This window comes from Microtus oregoni, unplaced genomic scaffold (assembly GCF_018167655.1).
Source record: "Microtus oregoni isolate MIOR12 unplaced genomic scaffold, Mior012 000040F_ref0000088, whole genome shotgun sequence".
NCBI lineage: Eukaryota > Metazoa > Chordata > Mammalia > Rodentia > Cricetidae > Microtus > Microtus oregoni.
Genome location: NW_024543207.1, coordinates 21,271,665 through 21,288,170, shown reverse-complemented (window position 1 = coordinate 21,288,170; position 16,506 = coordinate 21,271,665).

Sequence of the window (16,506 nt, the reverse complement as noted above, 5' to 3'; positions counted from 1 at the left end):
CCTCCTTGATGACCCTAGGGTTTTTGGAACCAATCACCTTCTCTGTTGTTATTACTGGAAAGGCAGGTAGAGCTGTAGGTAGAGCTTTGTGGAAATTGTCCCGGAGAGATTTACCCACAGATGTAGTTAAAATTTGCCTTTCTACCCTTTGCTCTTCTTCATCAGAATTTAGAAATTCCTCAATCTTTTCAATTCTATTCACCATTGCCTTCTGCAATGTCTGAATCTCCTGTCCAGAATTATGTTCCAAAGCCTTCATTGAGGATTCTAAAGTATGAAGATTGTCCATTAGAGATAACATCTCATCTTTGTACATAATTTTTATGGCATAAACCGTGCCTTCTTGTATTGACAATCTTTCCGCCAATCTGTCATAAGCTTTAGACAAAATCCGATTGTCACATTCAGCAGTTTTGATTCTCTCAGTTAATGTTTCATTTCCTACAGAAAGGGACTGAATCTTATGGTCCAAATCAGCTGTTCCCTCTTCCATAGTAATAAATTTCTCCTTAATATCAGCCACTAATGTTTCAGTTCCTACAGAAAGGGACTGAAGCTTACAATTCAGATCAGCTGTTCCCTCTTCCATAGTAATGAATTTCTCCTTAACATCATCCTGGAGAACTTCAAACTGATTCTCAATTGTTTTTAAGCGTTCAATCTCTGCCTTAAGAATCCTGGATTCGTCTCGTAAAGACTTTATCATATTTCTATTATCAAACCATTTAGTGCCAATGAAAACTACGAATCCCAGAAGGATACATAGATGTGGGGTGTTAGACACCTCTTGTAAAGTCTCCCACATGGTACAATTAAAAAAAACTGTTAAATTCTTGAATACTAATGTGTTCAGACATTTTATTTATAGAAGAAAAAATTTCTTACCTGCAATGATCGGTTCCTGCCAGTGATGGTCTCTGTGTTTTTGAAGCCTGTCCTAGAACTAGCTCTTGTAGACCAGTCTGGCCTCGAACTCACAGAGATCTGCCTGTCTCTGCCTCCCAAGTGCTGGGATTAAAGGCTTGCACTACCACCGCCTGGCCAGCCTCAAAATCACAGAGATCTGCCTGCCTCTGCTTCCCAAGTGCTGGAATTAAAGGCATGTGCTACCACTGCCCGGCCAAGTCACTTTGTATCAGACCAAATCTGCCGCTGTGGCAGTTTTTGTTGCAAACCCGCAAGTACTTGAGCTTCTGCTAATTCAGGCAGTGGGGTTCCACTGCAAACTTAGCCAAGGCAGGCAGAATGGGCCTGTGTGGCCGAGTATGTCTTGGACTCGGCACTGGGGCCGGAGTCACGAACTAAAAAACAGCACCAGGGAGGGTGATGTGTTAGCTAGGGGCTACCCGCTTGAGTCGGGGGCAAAATAGCCCACGTTGGATGCCAAAATGTAACGGCATAAACGAATGCAGACAGATTGTAAAAATATATATAGCTTTAATGGCGAAATAGATTTACAGAACCACCGTTCCCGCGGAGACCAGGAAAGCAGAAAGGGACGGCTGGGAGCAAGCTTGCCAAATCTATAGGCCAACATTAGCCCGAGGCGAACACGCCCCCTAAGGGGCGGGACTTATCCCTACAGACATATCTGCTCCTGCAGCACCTGTTCACCTCAGAGAGGATGGTGGGCATTGAGAAACTCCATAGGAATTTGCTTTCATTGTGGTAAGATTAAACATTTGGGCAAGAAGCTGCTTTCACCTTGTCTGCTTGACTATGTTCTGTGCAGACTGGACATGCAGGACCCGGAGGACAATAACTGCTGCCATCTTTGCCAAACAAGGCAGGATGGTCATTCAGAGTTCCTACTCATAAGAAACTGCCTAACACTCTGCAAGACACAAAGGAAAGTGGCTGACAAACTGCCTGTATCAGCAGACAGTCCTTCAAAATTCCTGTTTTATAGAAGAGTCTGCCAGATACTCTGGGCCTGTAGGCTGGAGATGGATGTCCCAATGTTGAAAAGGACTTCTGGGTGACTGTCCAGGCAGTCAGATATCACTGTCATTTCTAGAGATTTTAGAAGTTGTTTGCAATGCACTTTTTGTTTATTTAAATACTATTATATCCTTCTGGTGCCTTTGATGGAATTGAAGCCTACATAGTTATAGCTGCAGATTTTCTTAGATATGATAGCAAGTAAGTGAGGTATAAGATTTTGGATTTAATAAGATAGGATAGATTATGAGTATTTTCTTTGAATTTACCAGACACAAATGAATTGGAATTCAGTACATTGTGAATGTAATCTTTATTTGATAATTGTTCTTATTGTGTACAGTCTTATTAGGTTAAAGTTAAAACTTCATTTTTGTTAGAAAGAAAAGGAGAAATGTTCTGAAATATTATTATTTTTTTTTTTCGAGACAGGGTTTCTCTGTAGCTTTGGAGCCTGTCCTGGAACTAGCTCTTGTAGACCAGGCTGGTCTCGAACTCACAGAGATCTGCCTGCCTCTGCCTCCCGAGTGCTGGGATTAAAGGCGTGCGCCACCACCGCCCGGCCTGAAATATTATTTTCAAGTGTGTGACTTTTATTTAGGCTGCATTTGATAAACTATGAAGCTGTGATTCTTTGCCTATCTAAAACACCTGATGGTCCTAATAAAGAGGTGAATGGCCAATAGCCAGGTAGGAGCAAGGATAGGTGGGGGTGGCAGGCAGAGAGTAGAAATAGAAGGAGAAACAAGGAAGAAGAGAGGCTACAAGATAACAAGAGAGGAGGATGTTAGGGACCAGGCATCCAGCCACCCAGTCAGCCACTGAGTAAGCTTAAAAGTAAGGTATACAGAAGTAAGAAAAGCAAAAAGCCCATAGGGAAAAGGTAGTTGGGATAACTGAAGTTAAGAAAAGCAGGCAAGAAAAAAGCCAAGCTAAGGCTGGGCATTTATAATTAAGATTAAGCCTCCTTGATTGATTCATTTGGGAGCTGGGTGGTTGGTGCCCCAAAAGCCAAAAGAGCAAAACACATCACACAATACTGCTTAGTGTTACTTGTGAAAGAAGTTTAGGAGCGTGTGCAAAGTAGAGCCTTTCTGGTGTGTCCATGGTGGGCAGTATGGACCTGTGCTGTTCCTTCCTCTGCTGACTGACGTCCAGTGAACATTCCAGCAGGATAACTGTAGGCTTAGTTCAGCAGGGTGCTCAGAGTCATGCTCCAGTTTCAGCTAAACACAGGCTCCTGAGGTGGGAGTAGATAGAAATTTCAGAAACCTGAGAACTCAAAGAATCTTGCTGAGCCCAGAAAGGAGAGACTCAGCTGTGCTGCTGAGTGCAAGGTCTGCACCTGAGAAACTCCAGCCAGAGCTGTTTGCAACCCCCGGCACCTGGAGCACGGGACACGGGACAGTCATGCTGTGAGCCAAGATGGCATAGCTCTGTCCTACATTTATGACTCCCACCAGCACCTGTCACAGTGGCAGGGCCAGCATGGATAGCAGAAGATCTGAAATTTCTCTTGAGGTCCTGGGACGGTCAGCCTTGAGGCTGGCTCTTACAATGGTACCCCACCTAAAAGTGCTGGTGGACACACGCTTGCAAGCTTGCAGGGTCAAGAGACCCGTGGAAAACCTTTGTGCTAAGTTGAGCTCCTATTGCTACCGAAAGGGAGTAAGCAGCACTTTTTGAAGAAAGCCATGCCATACTTGGCAGCAGGCTGGAGGAGTCAAGCCCTCATCCTTCTCCCACACCTTAGCATATAGCCTCTGTCCATCCTTGGCTGGCTGATGGGAAGGCTTCTAATTCTAGAATATTCTACACCACAGCCACAGACCACAGAATCATCCAGGAAGGGGCTGTGGTATGGGGGACTCTGCTGGGAGACAGAGTAGTTACCTGAGATCTTGGTTGACAGACTTGCCTAGCCTCCTCCCTGGCAGAGCCCAGCGGTGCGGGACAGGCCAGGAAGGGGTCAGATGAGCGGCCTCACTCCCCAAGGAGAGAGAGAAACAGGCTGGCCAGAGAGAACCAGTGATGGAGATGTGAACAGACGTGCCATCCCCGGGGCACCAGGCAGCATAAGAAGATAGAATCATTAGAGCTTGGGAGGGCGACCAGGAGCACTCAGAAACCACTTAATCATGTTTAAATCGCTGTTTCCAGAGAGTTCATTTCAGTTCAACAAATATTTATCATCAGCTAATTATGTGCGGGGCCTTGTGAGTCGCCCTGGGGGTGTGGGTGAGGAGGGATGCTAATTAGCTCTGTGAGGTCTCAGTCTGTTGGTTAGGATGCAGGTGAGGTTCACAGGCTGAGTGAGTGTCCTGGTGATGACATGTGGGTAATGAAGAAGTAGAGCTAAGAAGGCTTCGGGGTGCCAGACTGGTCGCGTCCTGCCCACCTTCTTCATGATGGACAGACAGGACAAGATCCCGTGTGGGATCTGCTGCAAAAGAGAGTGGCTTCCTAGTCATTCCATAAACCACCAGCTCCAACTGGAGCAAGGAACAGCCCTGAGGCAGAAGCAGCAGAAGGGGAGTGGGGGCCTCAGCTGTACTGGAGTCACCCAGACATGCTGGAGAGATTTGAGAGACAGAGGAAGCAGTGTGTGGACGGCAGGCAAAGCAGGGTGCTCCAGAAGGAAACAGAAGGGCGCAGAATCCTTGTGCCCCTTCACATAGCTGCTCATGGCCTCTGAAACATGCCATCAGAACAGATTTCCACAAGACGTATCAGCATCCTGGAGAGGAAGAGCTCAAAAGCAAACCCAGCCTAATGCTCACAACTGATGTTTCACCCAGTGCACAGCTGTCTCCTCAGTGAGAGCACACTGCACAGCCTCTCCACAAGGTCCTGAGTCACTGGAGCTGCTTCCTGGTGCCCTGGGAGAGCGGCAAGCTGAACACAGGTCTTCACAGAAAAAGAGATAGTATGTTTAAAGCAGTCCTTCTCTACTGGGGTTCTCATACAATTTTTAACCACTTGTTTAAACAAAATAATTTGTTTTGTCCACGCTTTGAACTGGGCTAAAGCAAAAACTGCACCCTGACAACCGCTCCCCCACACACACACAGAAAAAGCTAAAGTATGCAAATTAGAGCACATATACACACTGTTGTGTGTTTCCATTCAGCCAATTAATTAGCTTTTGGGGTGCTGGCCCTTTGGGTGTGGTCTGAGGTGCTCTGTGTCCACTGATCAGCTGCAAGAGAAGGTGTGCTCACCCTCTTGGCTCTGGCTCTTGCTTAGTGTGAGGGGAGACCCAGGATGGCGTAGAGACTATGCAGGATCAGTGACAGCTTCTTCTGCCCTTTCTCTGTGTTTGTAAATCAGTTTTATTACCTCAGTGGGATGATGCAATAACACACCTACCTTAACTGAGCCATTAAGCATTAAGAATTGTGTCTCAAAAAAAAAAATTGTGTCTCAGTAACCAAAGTGAAAACCAAAGTTATACAGAGGACAAGGGCAGCCCTGGCTAGGTGGGTCTGTTCCCTAGAAGTGCAGTCCCGTGGTTTGGGGTAGGATGAGGCAAGGACTTCACAGGAGGCTACAAAGAAAGGACGTGTAACAGGCCTGGGGAGTGTGCTTGCAGATGCCCAGTCATCCCAGTGTGGAAATCAAGCCTCCAGGGAGACCTCACTGAAGACACTTTTTAACTCATTCTCCACCCCAGACAGGCAAGTCCTATATGGCATCCCCTAACCTGTCTCCCCTTCTGAACTTCCCTTGAAGAATAATCTGCCCTCCAGTGCAACAGGGTCCCCTGTCAACCTGGAAAGCAGGGGTTGACTCTTCCTATACCCTGGGCCACCAGGTGCTTTCTTAGGATGAAGATTTCTGAGGGACTGAAAAAACCTGGAAAAATAATAAGAAGGCTATCTGTCTATCTATCTATCTATCTATCTATCTATCTATCTATCTATCTATCATCTATCTATCTACCTACCTATCTGGAGCTTGATAAAGCTTATAATAAATGGATCCTGAATGTGAAGTCCCCACATGAGACCTGAAAGCAAAGTCTGTCTGTATATGTCCCATTTCACACAAAAGTTACAAAATGACAAGAAGACACGGAGATGTCATCAGCCATAGGCAGACCATAAACATCTGAATGTCTTGGACAAAGAAGACACCAGCAAACCAGAAGTTCTGCAGGGAGTCTAACCTGAGTTCTCTCACAGGAAGTTAAGAAATGGGCCACCTTGAGGGAAAAGTGAGGAGAGACACAGGTTCAAGTCTTAATGCTGTAAGAGAGGGAAGTACCCAGATTTGACAGAGTGATAGTTACCAGAAGACAGCTGTAAGAGGGGGAGCCAGCAGCACCCCACACTGTAAGAAGGAGCACTAATCAGAGAGTTAGCTGTGTGTGTGTGTGTGAGAGAGAGAGAGAGAGTGTGTGTGTGTTTGTGTGTGTGTGTGTGTGTGTGTGAGAGAGAGAGAGAGAGAGAGAGAGAGAGAGAGAGAGAGAGTGTGTGTGTGTGTGTGTGTGTGTGTGAGAGAGAGAGAGAGAGAGAGAAAGAGAGAGAGAGAGAGAGAGAGAGAGAGAGAGAGAGAGAGAGAATATCTTATTTCCTCTAGGACAAAGGCACTTCCAATGGTTTAAGCTGCCACAGAGGGCTGGTGTGTTGGTGAAGCAGTCAAGTCTGACGATCTGAACCCATCTGGTAGAAGGAGAGAGCTGACTTCAAGCTGTCCTCTGGCCTGCACATCTGCGCGCTGGTGCCCACGCTTCTGCACGCCTATACACATACACGCAGTAAATGCATTAAAATGCAACGGAAATTGGAAGTTCAAAAAGAAGCCAGGGCAAAAACCTGAGATCCTTTAGGCAGTGAAAAAAATCCCAAAGACAGAGAAAAGTTAAGTACAAAAAAAAAAAAAAAAAAAAAAAAAAAAAAGCAATTAGTTAGGCTTCCTAAGCAGTAAGAGGAGCAGGGATAAGGGAACACAACTGTCAAATGTAATGAAGAAAACTACCCAGAACCCCACACCCAGACAAACTGTTCCAAAGTGAGTTCAGGCTGAGGAGGATCAGGAAGGATGGGATACCTGAAGTAACAACCTGTCCACAATGAGCTGCATTATGTGAACACCTGTGTGTGTGAGCTGTGGTACTCAAGGTGGACTGAAAGGAAGAGGTTGCAGAAAAATACTGGAAAGTAAAACCTTGGCAAATGAGGGCCAAGGGTCGTAATACTGGTTAACTTAGACTTATAGGTCAAGTGTACTCATTAACATTCTGAGGACCACAAGTAGAACGCATGCCTATACGAACACCAGAAAAGAGAATCAACCAGCAAAATAAATCAATAGGATACAAGATTGAAATAGGGAACTAGAAAGGCCGGAGCATGGGACGTTGTAAACACACAAAAAGAGGGAAAGGAAATTCTGATTTAATGATAATTCCATTTTCAGTCTTCAAACTACAGAATTTTCTAGCTGGAAGATTTAAAAATTCAGTTATGTAGTATTTCAAAGGGTTACTACTCACCCACGTGACATACAGATTTGAAGCAGAGATGTAGATGAAAGGCATTTTGACCTGTTCACCAGCATCTGAGAAACGGCTTGCTTAGAATACAGTAGGGATGTGTGTCACTCACAAAGGACCTGAAGAGGCCGGTGTCCAGGGGAGGCCCCGGGGACTGGAAACACTCCATGTGCTCCCTCTGGGTGTGGGCAGACCTCCAGCTGTAGATTTTGTGTAACCTAGTCAGTACAGTTCCACAGGTAAGCCAAATAGAACAGAGTGTCCAGATGCAGCCAGGTAGGGAAGGAGGGAGATTTTCCAGGCCCTGGGCTGTTCCCCTGGACATCTGCAGGCTTCCCATTGGCTGAACCCCAGAGGAAGTCATACAGTATAGGAACTCAGTGTGGCCCTGGAAGTTTTCTTCCAAGGGCAAGGCTCCATCTGTGGTGGGGTGGAATTGAGAGGGTGTTGGTAAACTTTCCCCACAATCCTCCCAATATAAAAAGAATAGGTCTGCCACAGAAGGTGATTTTCAAAAATTGCACTGGACTAATTTTCATCAAGATGATGTTACTTTGTCTTCTGCTGTTATTCTATGTGGTAATCAACTTATAAAGAGAAATATGCTGAAGCTCAGAATCTGACATGTTTATGAGTCTCTCGTAGAGGTGCCAACAGTCAGGAAGCAAACTGCTCACCTTATGGCCAGGGAGGCAGGACTGACAGAAGATGCTGTGTCTCCACAGCCCTCTTCCAGGGCATAGCATAAGGTTCTCAGGACTCCATAGCCTGACAATTCCAACGTCTCCCAACAGAAATCTGGGGACTGAGCCTACAACACAAGGACCTTCAGGAGACGATCCAGACTCAAGTCTTAGTGGGTCGATGTGGTTCAGATATGGATGGGGCAAGTGTGTATTCTTGTCCAAAATGAAGAACAGGTGGGGCTTCAGTAGATAAAATCCACACGAACAGGCCAAAGACGAAACATAAGAGCTAACCCATGGTGCCCAGTCAGAGGGTAGTCAGGCTTCTTCAGTAGCCTAAGAAAGAACTCAAGTATTTTAGGAAACTGAGTTACCTAAGCAATCATTAGGTAAATTATTGCTAAAATCTTGAAAATTTACTCTCCTAAAGACATTATAAGCAAAAATATAAAAGGACTCAGACTAGGGGGAAAACAACATGTGCACAGCATCTGTGCTTTTGGTAGAACATCTTCACAGGTGTCAATATTTCTCACAACTCTGGAGTAAATTACAAATAAGGCAGGGACAGTTATTCAAATAAGCAGCGCACGGAAAAGACGGATGTGGTAAATAAGTACAGAAATGTAGTCAGTCCCCTCACACTGAGGAGGAACGAGAGGAAACTGGCTCTAGACACGAAAACTATAGTCTCTCCTAGGACTGAAAATAAAATTGAGTCTGATAGCACTAAATGCTGGTAAATGGTGGTGACTGAGGAGTTTGTACGTGGTTCGTGGGAAGGTGAAGGGTGCAACCACTCTGGACAGGAGTTGGAGGCTTCTTGTGGTCTTAGCGTAGGAGCCAAGGCTGTCATTTCTGAGTAGAGACGTGTCTGTGAGTGGGAATATTCTTTGGACCTGAACAGCTAAAGGCAGGAAGCATCATGAGGCTTTTATCTTAGGGGTGCAGAGCCCCCTGTGGCATCGTCACATGACAATGCACTGGCGACGAGAGGGGGTGGAGACTCTGGAGGGGTGTGGGAGCAAATGAACAGAGCATCAGTCATTGGTTGTACACAAGGACGGTATTCACAGCGTGGTGGGACAGGCTCAGTGGCTCTCAGGGTTGAAGACACTCACCTGGGACATGAAGAAGACTTGGGGGATGGAAACACTCTCCATTTTTATAACAGTGGTCCTTACATGGTCATGTGCATCTTCCCAAATCACCAAACTGTCTATGGGGGTGAACTGTGTGACAGAAAAGCCATTCCTCAGGAAACTGGATTTTAGATGCTCACTTTAGCAGCCATTGAAGAAGGTGTTAGAGAGAGGCTACTGGATGATGAGGACACTAAGGAGGTCAATGTAGTGATTCTAGGAGCAGGAGCCAGTGGGAGCAGACCAGACTGCGGAGGGATTCCTGCAGCCCCTTTTCCTTAAGAAACTAGATACTTTAATGCCCAGAGGCTGAGGCAGGAGGATTCCTGCAAGTTTAAGTCTAGTCTGGGCTCCACAATGAGAGTCTGTCATTCTGGGAGGGAAGGTGGGAAGGGAAGGAGTGAGGGGAGTGAGTTTTCACCAATATTCACATTTTATCCCTTGCCCTCTCAGCCCTTGTCCCTCGACCTTCACCCACACCTCCCCCTGCGATGTCTATTTTTTTTTTGCAATGCTCAAGCATTCATTTGTGATAAAACTATTCCAGATGGTAGAGTATGGAAGAAAGGTGTTTATTAGCTAATAATTTACTTGCCGAATCATTTGATGCTAACAGACTCATATATTTTTTATGGGCTGTTGAGACACGGAGTCACGGTTGGAGGAGAGAAGTCCCATAGTTACTTCTGGAAGTTTGGAAATGAACCTCATATTTTACCCAGGGCAGAGGCCTGACTGCTTCAAATACTTCAGCTCTAGTTCCGTATAAGCCCGCACTTGATTGAAGATCCAAGGTGCTATGAAACACCCCCATGAGTTATCACTGAAATAATCCTCAAAAGGAAATATAGACAATGTATTTACAGGGGCCTGGGTGTGTTCTGGCACCTGCCCTTCTTAAACCAGAATATCATCACACACAAAAGATGCCAGCAATAAAACATTCTGAGACTTATAATGAGAGCACATTGATGCCAAATAAATTCTTATCTAGTTCCTTCATGTAAAGGTATGATAGGGGTCTGCTGCATCCTGCTGCTGCTGAGACAATAAAGCCGCAGCTGTCTGTCTGTCTTCCCTCCTCTTGGGTCCCTCAGGTCTGTGGTAGTGGCTTGATTTCTAGCACCCCAGAAAGTGACCCAATTAGAAAAGGGTACTGAGATAAAAATGAAGTTACTAGGGTGAATCCTAGTCTAGTCTGACTTCAGGGCTTAATGTTTATCCATGACTTTATTTGTAACTTATTATTTATAATTGTTCTTTATTATGGTTGTGTATATGACCACCTATGCTGTTCTTTATGGAGCAAAAACCCTTATCCACAGAGTCATCTTGCAGACTCCTGACTGTAGTATTTGTCAAAAGAGATCAGGACACAGACACACACAGAAGATGACTCTGGAAGAACCCTGCATCTGTAAACCAAGGGGAGAGCCGCAGAAGGGCCCTGCTGGTCCTGCTCAGGCAAACAGGGCAGTCAGTGCTTGTCTGGATTAAATTCTTAGAATCTAGGGTATGTGCCTACAGCCAGAGAGCAGTCAGCTTGTGAAGTCCACCTTCTCAGTAATGGAGGCAAGATAGAGGGCACTTTTCAGAGCCACAGGCTTCTGCTTTTTATCTGTGGAACGGACCCTTCATCAACTTCTAAGCCTGTTTTTTCTGATTCCTGGGGTCTGACTTAGGAAAGATAACAATGGAAAAGCGAGACATGGTAGAAACAAACTACCCTGGCTACCAGTCATCCAATCGCTCATTCATTCACCCAACCATATATCCATCTATCCACGTGTCCATTCATTCGTTTATTCATGCATTTACCAACCATTCATCCATCATTCATTCATCCATGCACCTGTCCATTCACATATATTCATTCATACAATAAGCACTCACCTGTCATCTGATACTGGACACAATGTGAACAGGCACGATCCTGTCTCTCTGGACCCCTGCCCACGTGAAAAGGAGATTGCTGACATCTAAACTCAATGCCAAGGGTAACATTTGGATGTGATTTTTTTTTGTTTTACATGTTCTGTCCAACCTTTCATCTTCAGGCGAACACACGCTGGAGAAACTGGGGGACTGGGAGGGTAAGGAAGAGGAGCTCTGTGCAAACCAAGAACAACGCAAGCATACAACATGGAGAATGAATTCCCATGGGACACAGCCTGAGATGCTGGCATGGAGACGAATGGGGCAAACTGTTAACCACAGACACGTTCTTCAGCTGGAGAAGGGGACTTAGCAGAGGGGAGCAATGAGAGTGTCAGCATGCAGCACCCCCACAAGTGCCAGGAAACTCATGCATGAGTGAGCGCCATAGTCACCATTGGCTGGGAATCTATACAGGGATCTGCCCAGAGTCTGAGTCATAATCTTGCTACTCAGAGAGAACTGATATCACTTCCTCTGTCACCATGGATTGGGCTCTCGAAGTGGGCTGGGCTAGAATGGCATTACTGACCCACCGCATGCCCTGCACCGCTACTTGCTCCCAGGGTGTGCATTCATGCCTTCCATCTGTCCTCTTGAGCACGTGTATCACATGTGTATCACACTCCCCACCACATCCAACGGGAAGAATCATCTCTCACGCTCATGTCCTGGTGCCGCCACTCTGCTGGTTGGAGTAGCCACACTGGGATTATACACCTCCACTGCTATCTCTATAATCCCTAGATACTGTCTCCAGGACCTGCATGGGTAGGGTCCACTAAAATAGCGCTGTCTATACACTCTCCCAGAGATATTGTCATACCATGTGTACTGCATTCAAAGCCATTGGTTACAGCAAAAGAGCAGTTGAGATACTATACCGCATGGCTCAACTGAATCTAAAATAGCTTTCCAGGGCTGGCAAGAAGGCTCAGTAGTTAACAGTGGATACTGTGTTTGCAGAAGACCTCTGTTCAGCTCCCAGCACTTGCCTCAGTCAGTTCATAACCGATTGTGACTCCCACTCTAGGGAATCTGACAAAATCTTCTATACTCATGTGTGCCTATCCTCTCATACACATACACATAATTAAATGCAAAAATAAATATTTTTAATATCTTTCCAAGCAACCAAGCTGAGGCATACTTCCAGATAAAACTATTGACTCTGAGAGTCACATTATAAAGATGGTGGAAATGATTGATCCTCCAGATGTGTGCATCTCAATACAGGGAACCAAAAGTTAAAAGTTAAACAAGGTAACAAGAACCTCATCAAAGAACATACCTACCTAAACAAGAGACCCCCAAGAAAATGATATGGATAAGGTCCCTGATTTTTAAAAAAGTCGAAAGAATGATTATAGGAAAGTTCAAAGAAATTTCAGAGAATACATCAGACAACCCAACAACATCAGGCAAGGAATTCATGCCATGAATGAAGACTTTAGCAGAGACAGAATCGTGAGAAGGAATCAAGTTGTCATTTTCAAAATCAATAGCTTACAAGGTGTTTCAGTTAGAGTTCCTATTGTTGTGATGAAATACCAGGCCCAAAAGCAACTCAGGAGGGAAGGGGTTTATTTGCTTGCCTATCCTGAATCACAGACCATGAGGGAAGCCAAGACAGGAGCTCAGACCAAGTAGGAACCTGGAGACATGAGCTGATGCAGAAGCTGTGAAGAGGAGCTGCCTACTGGCTTGCTCCTCATGACTTGCTCAGTCTGCTTTCTTTTTTTTTTTTTTTTTTTTTTTTTTTTTTTTTTTTTTTTTTTTTTTTTGGTTTTTCGAGACAGGGTTTCTCTGTGGCTTTGGAGCCTGTCCTGGAACTAGCTCTGTAGACCAGGCTGGTCTCGAACTCACAGAGATCCGCCTACCTCTGCCTCCCGAGTGCTGGGATTAAAGGCGTGCGCCACCGTCGCCCGGCTTCTCAGTCTGCTTTCTTATAGAACCCAGGACCACCAGCCCAGGCGCGCACCATCCACAATGGTCTGGGCCCTCCCTCATCAGCCACTAATTAAGAAAATGGTTTACAGGCTTATCTACAGGCAGATCTTATCAGGCGTGTTCTCAATGAGAATCCCTCCTATGAGACGATCCCAGCATGACATGAAACTAGTCAGAGCAACAAGTTAAACAAAAGATGTGGTTGAAAGATGTGTGATGTTTTACTCTTGGTTTTTTTTTTTTTTTGAGCTCCCAAATAAATCACATGGAGGCTTATTCTTAGTTATGAATACCCAGCCTTAGCTTGACTTGTTTCTTGCTAGTTTTTTTTTTTTAAACTTAACACAACTACCTTTTGCCTCTGGGCTTTGATCTTTCTCTATTTCTATATACCTTTCTTTGTTTCTTTCTCCATGGCTTGCTGTGTAGCTGGGTAACTGACCCCTGATTTTCTCCCTTCCTCATGCTCTTGTTTGCCCCTTGCTCTCTTCATTCTTGGTTCTCCTTCTATTCTACTCTCTGCCCACCAGGCTTCTTACCCTTGCTCCTGCCTCACTATTGGCCATCCATCTCATTATTAGGATCATCAGCTGTTTAATACAACTTCCAGAGTTAAACAAATACAGCATAAACAAAAGTCACACACCTGAAAATAATCCCCAACAGAACATCTTGGCAATAAGACTAGAGGAAACAGAAGGGAAAAATACAAATCTGTAGACAAGTCTTCTGAAATATCCAAATCAGACAACACTTGAGAGAATGTAGGGAAGGCCAGGGGGAGGGCAGGGCAGGGTAGGGTGGGGAAGGGAGGAGAGAGGGAGGAGAGAAGAGAAGGAAGCGAGAGGAGGAGAGGGGAGGAGCAGGGAGGAGAGAGGGACGGAGGAGATAAAGGAATTAGGAGTTTCTAGACTAAAGTCAGCATCTAGGACCTTTGGGATGTTATTAAATAAATAATTGAATTTGGAGTTCCAGAAAGTAAAAGAAAAAATTTTGAAGCATAGAAAACACATCTGCTTTGATAATGAACGAGAATTTCCACAATCTTGGGAAATATGTGAGCAGCAGTATTGGAAGCTGAAGAACCCTGGTAGCCATTACTATAAAAGATCATAACCAGAGTGTGTTCTAAGGAGCAGAACTGTCACCAAATAGCATCAGACTAATCTTCAGAAGCCTCCAAGCAAGGAAGCAACAAATCCCCCACTTTTAAATAAGTACCTTAATACCAAGACTACTCAATGGAGTGATTCCTCAGAATCTAAGAGGAAAGAAAATCTTCAAAATGTGGGATTTGTTGTTTCCTCGCTTGGAGGTTTCTGAAGACATATAGCTACCAGAGATAAATCTCACCATAATGGCCAGCTCACCTAGAAATGAGACATCACTACCCGAGAGAAATCTAACCACAATGGCCAGCCATCCAACCACAGAGACAAGTGAGGTTGGGAGAAAAGAACAGAAAGTATTTAGAACAATTTGAAGAACATCACCAGAAGGATAGAAGTCAGTCCTCGCTCACCATTAAAGGCTTGAATATAAAGAATTAAATCCCCAAGTTAAAAAAAAATAAAGGAAGGCTGAATGGATTCCAAAAGTTCTCAATTATATGCTTCTTACAAGAAACTCACTTCAGTCAAAACACAGAAGTGAAGAAAGTACCTGAGGGATATCCCATGTGGATGGAAATGGAACAACCAGGAACCAGTAGAGCAAAATAGACACTGATGCAAACACAATGCAGAGACAATGAAGGCTGCCACGTAATAACAATGAAGGCTGCCAAGTAATAACCAAGCAGCCATACCCATGGGACGCTATAACCCTGTGCATGTACACACACAAATCCAGCACCAGAACACCCCAGATCTGTGAGAGATCCCACTAAGAAAAACTGCCCACCAATAAACCTCACAGTTGAACAACTACAGAGCAACACCCAAAGGGATAAATTGAGATAGACCCAAGAAATAAAAGCCTGAGGCCAGAGGGTTTCCCTGCTGAATTCTCCCAGGCTCTTAGAGAGAGCCAATGCCCATTCTTCTCCAAACTTGCAAAAAAAAAAATGTGAAGAAAAACCCCTCCAAACTCATTTCACAAGATTAACATTATCCCAACATGAAATTCCAAATAAAAGTGCAACAAAAAAAAATCAAATTTTACATCAATATTCCTGATGAGCATGGAGGTAGAAATTCTGCAACAAAACCAAAATCTGGTAAGCTGAATCATAAGAAAGATGAGGTCATTACTATTGCAAATGCGATTGAGCTTGAGACAGAAAGGATGGGCTCAACATAACTCAGTATCCGTAGTACATAAGATCATCAAAACGGAGTAAAGTCATAGACTCATAGAGCCGTTTCATTAGAAGCTGGAAAAACATACTGGATAAAATTCAACATCTCTTTTTGGTTAAAAATTCCTAGAAAAGAGTATGTAGATAAGAAGAATCTTACCCACTGTCCAGTTATAGCGGTGTGAGTATGAAAGCCAATGGGAGGACCTTTAAAGGCTCCAGATCTGGAGGATAGAGCATAGATACACTGCTGTGTGAATGGAGCATCACTGCATTGTGACCCTTCACCTGGACAAGTCCCGCAAGCTAAACATTAGCAGAGTGAACCAGTGCTGCTTTCACGTCAGCCCTAAGGTCTCAATGCCTTCAGCAACAGTTTCTCAGCTTCGATGAGGTGAATTGCCAGCTCCTCTTGTAGCTTGCTGGCACTTACCACTCTAGGTGGAAGGGGAAGAGGAATGGGCACCTCCTGAACCCCATTGCCACTTGGAAATCACTGATGATACACCTCAGGGTAATCCTGGTCTAAACGACCCAGGGTCTCCTAGGAGTAAAAGCATTGTGGAGAGCCCAGCCCATGATTCTTCTCTGGTGCTGAAGCAGTGGAGGAGAGCCCAGGCAGGCTGAAACAGGAAACCAGTCCTCTCATGGAAAGAGGAGATCAGTGGAAGACTTGGACACAGAGTAGACGTCTCAACATTTTCTCCTCTGAGGACACTGAGAGAATAGACCCTCCACTTAGTTCCACTTGGAACCTGTGGCTCTTAGTTCAAATACCCCACGTCCAATTCGGCCCATTCGTAACCTGTTGTTCAGTCATGGCAGCTGAGGAGACTGCTAACGGGCAAGACCCCCCTACACTGTTCTTCACAGAAGCAGCCTGAAATGTAAGAGTTAGCCAATAAGAAGCTAGAGATAATGGGCCAAGCAGTGATTTAAATAATACAGTTTCTGTGTGATGATTTTTGGTCTAAGCTAGCCAGGCGGCTGGGAAACAGCAAGCAGCCCTTCTCTGCACCACTGAAGTCCCAACACTGACCTCAGAGGGGTCTGCAA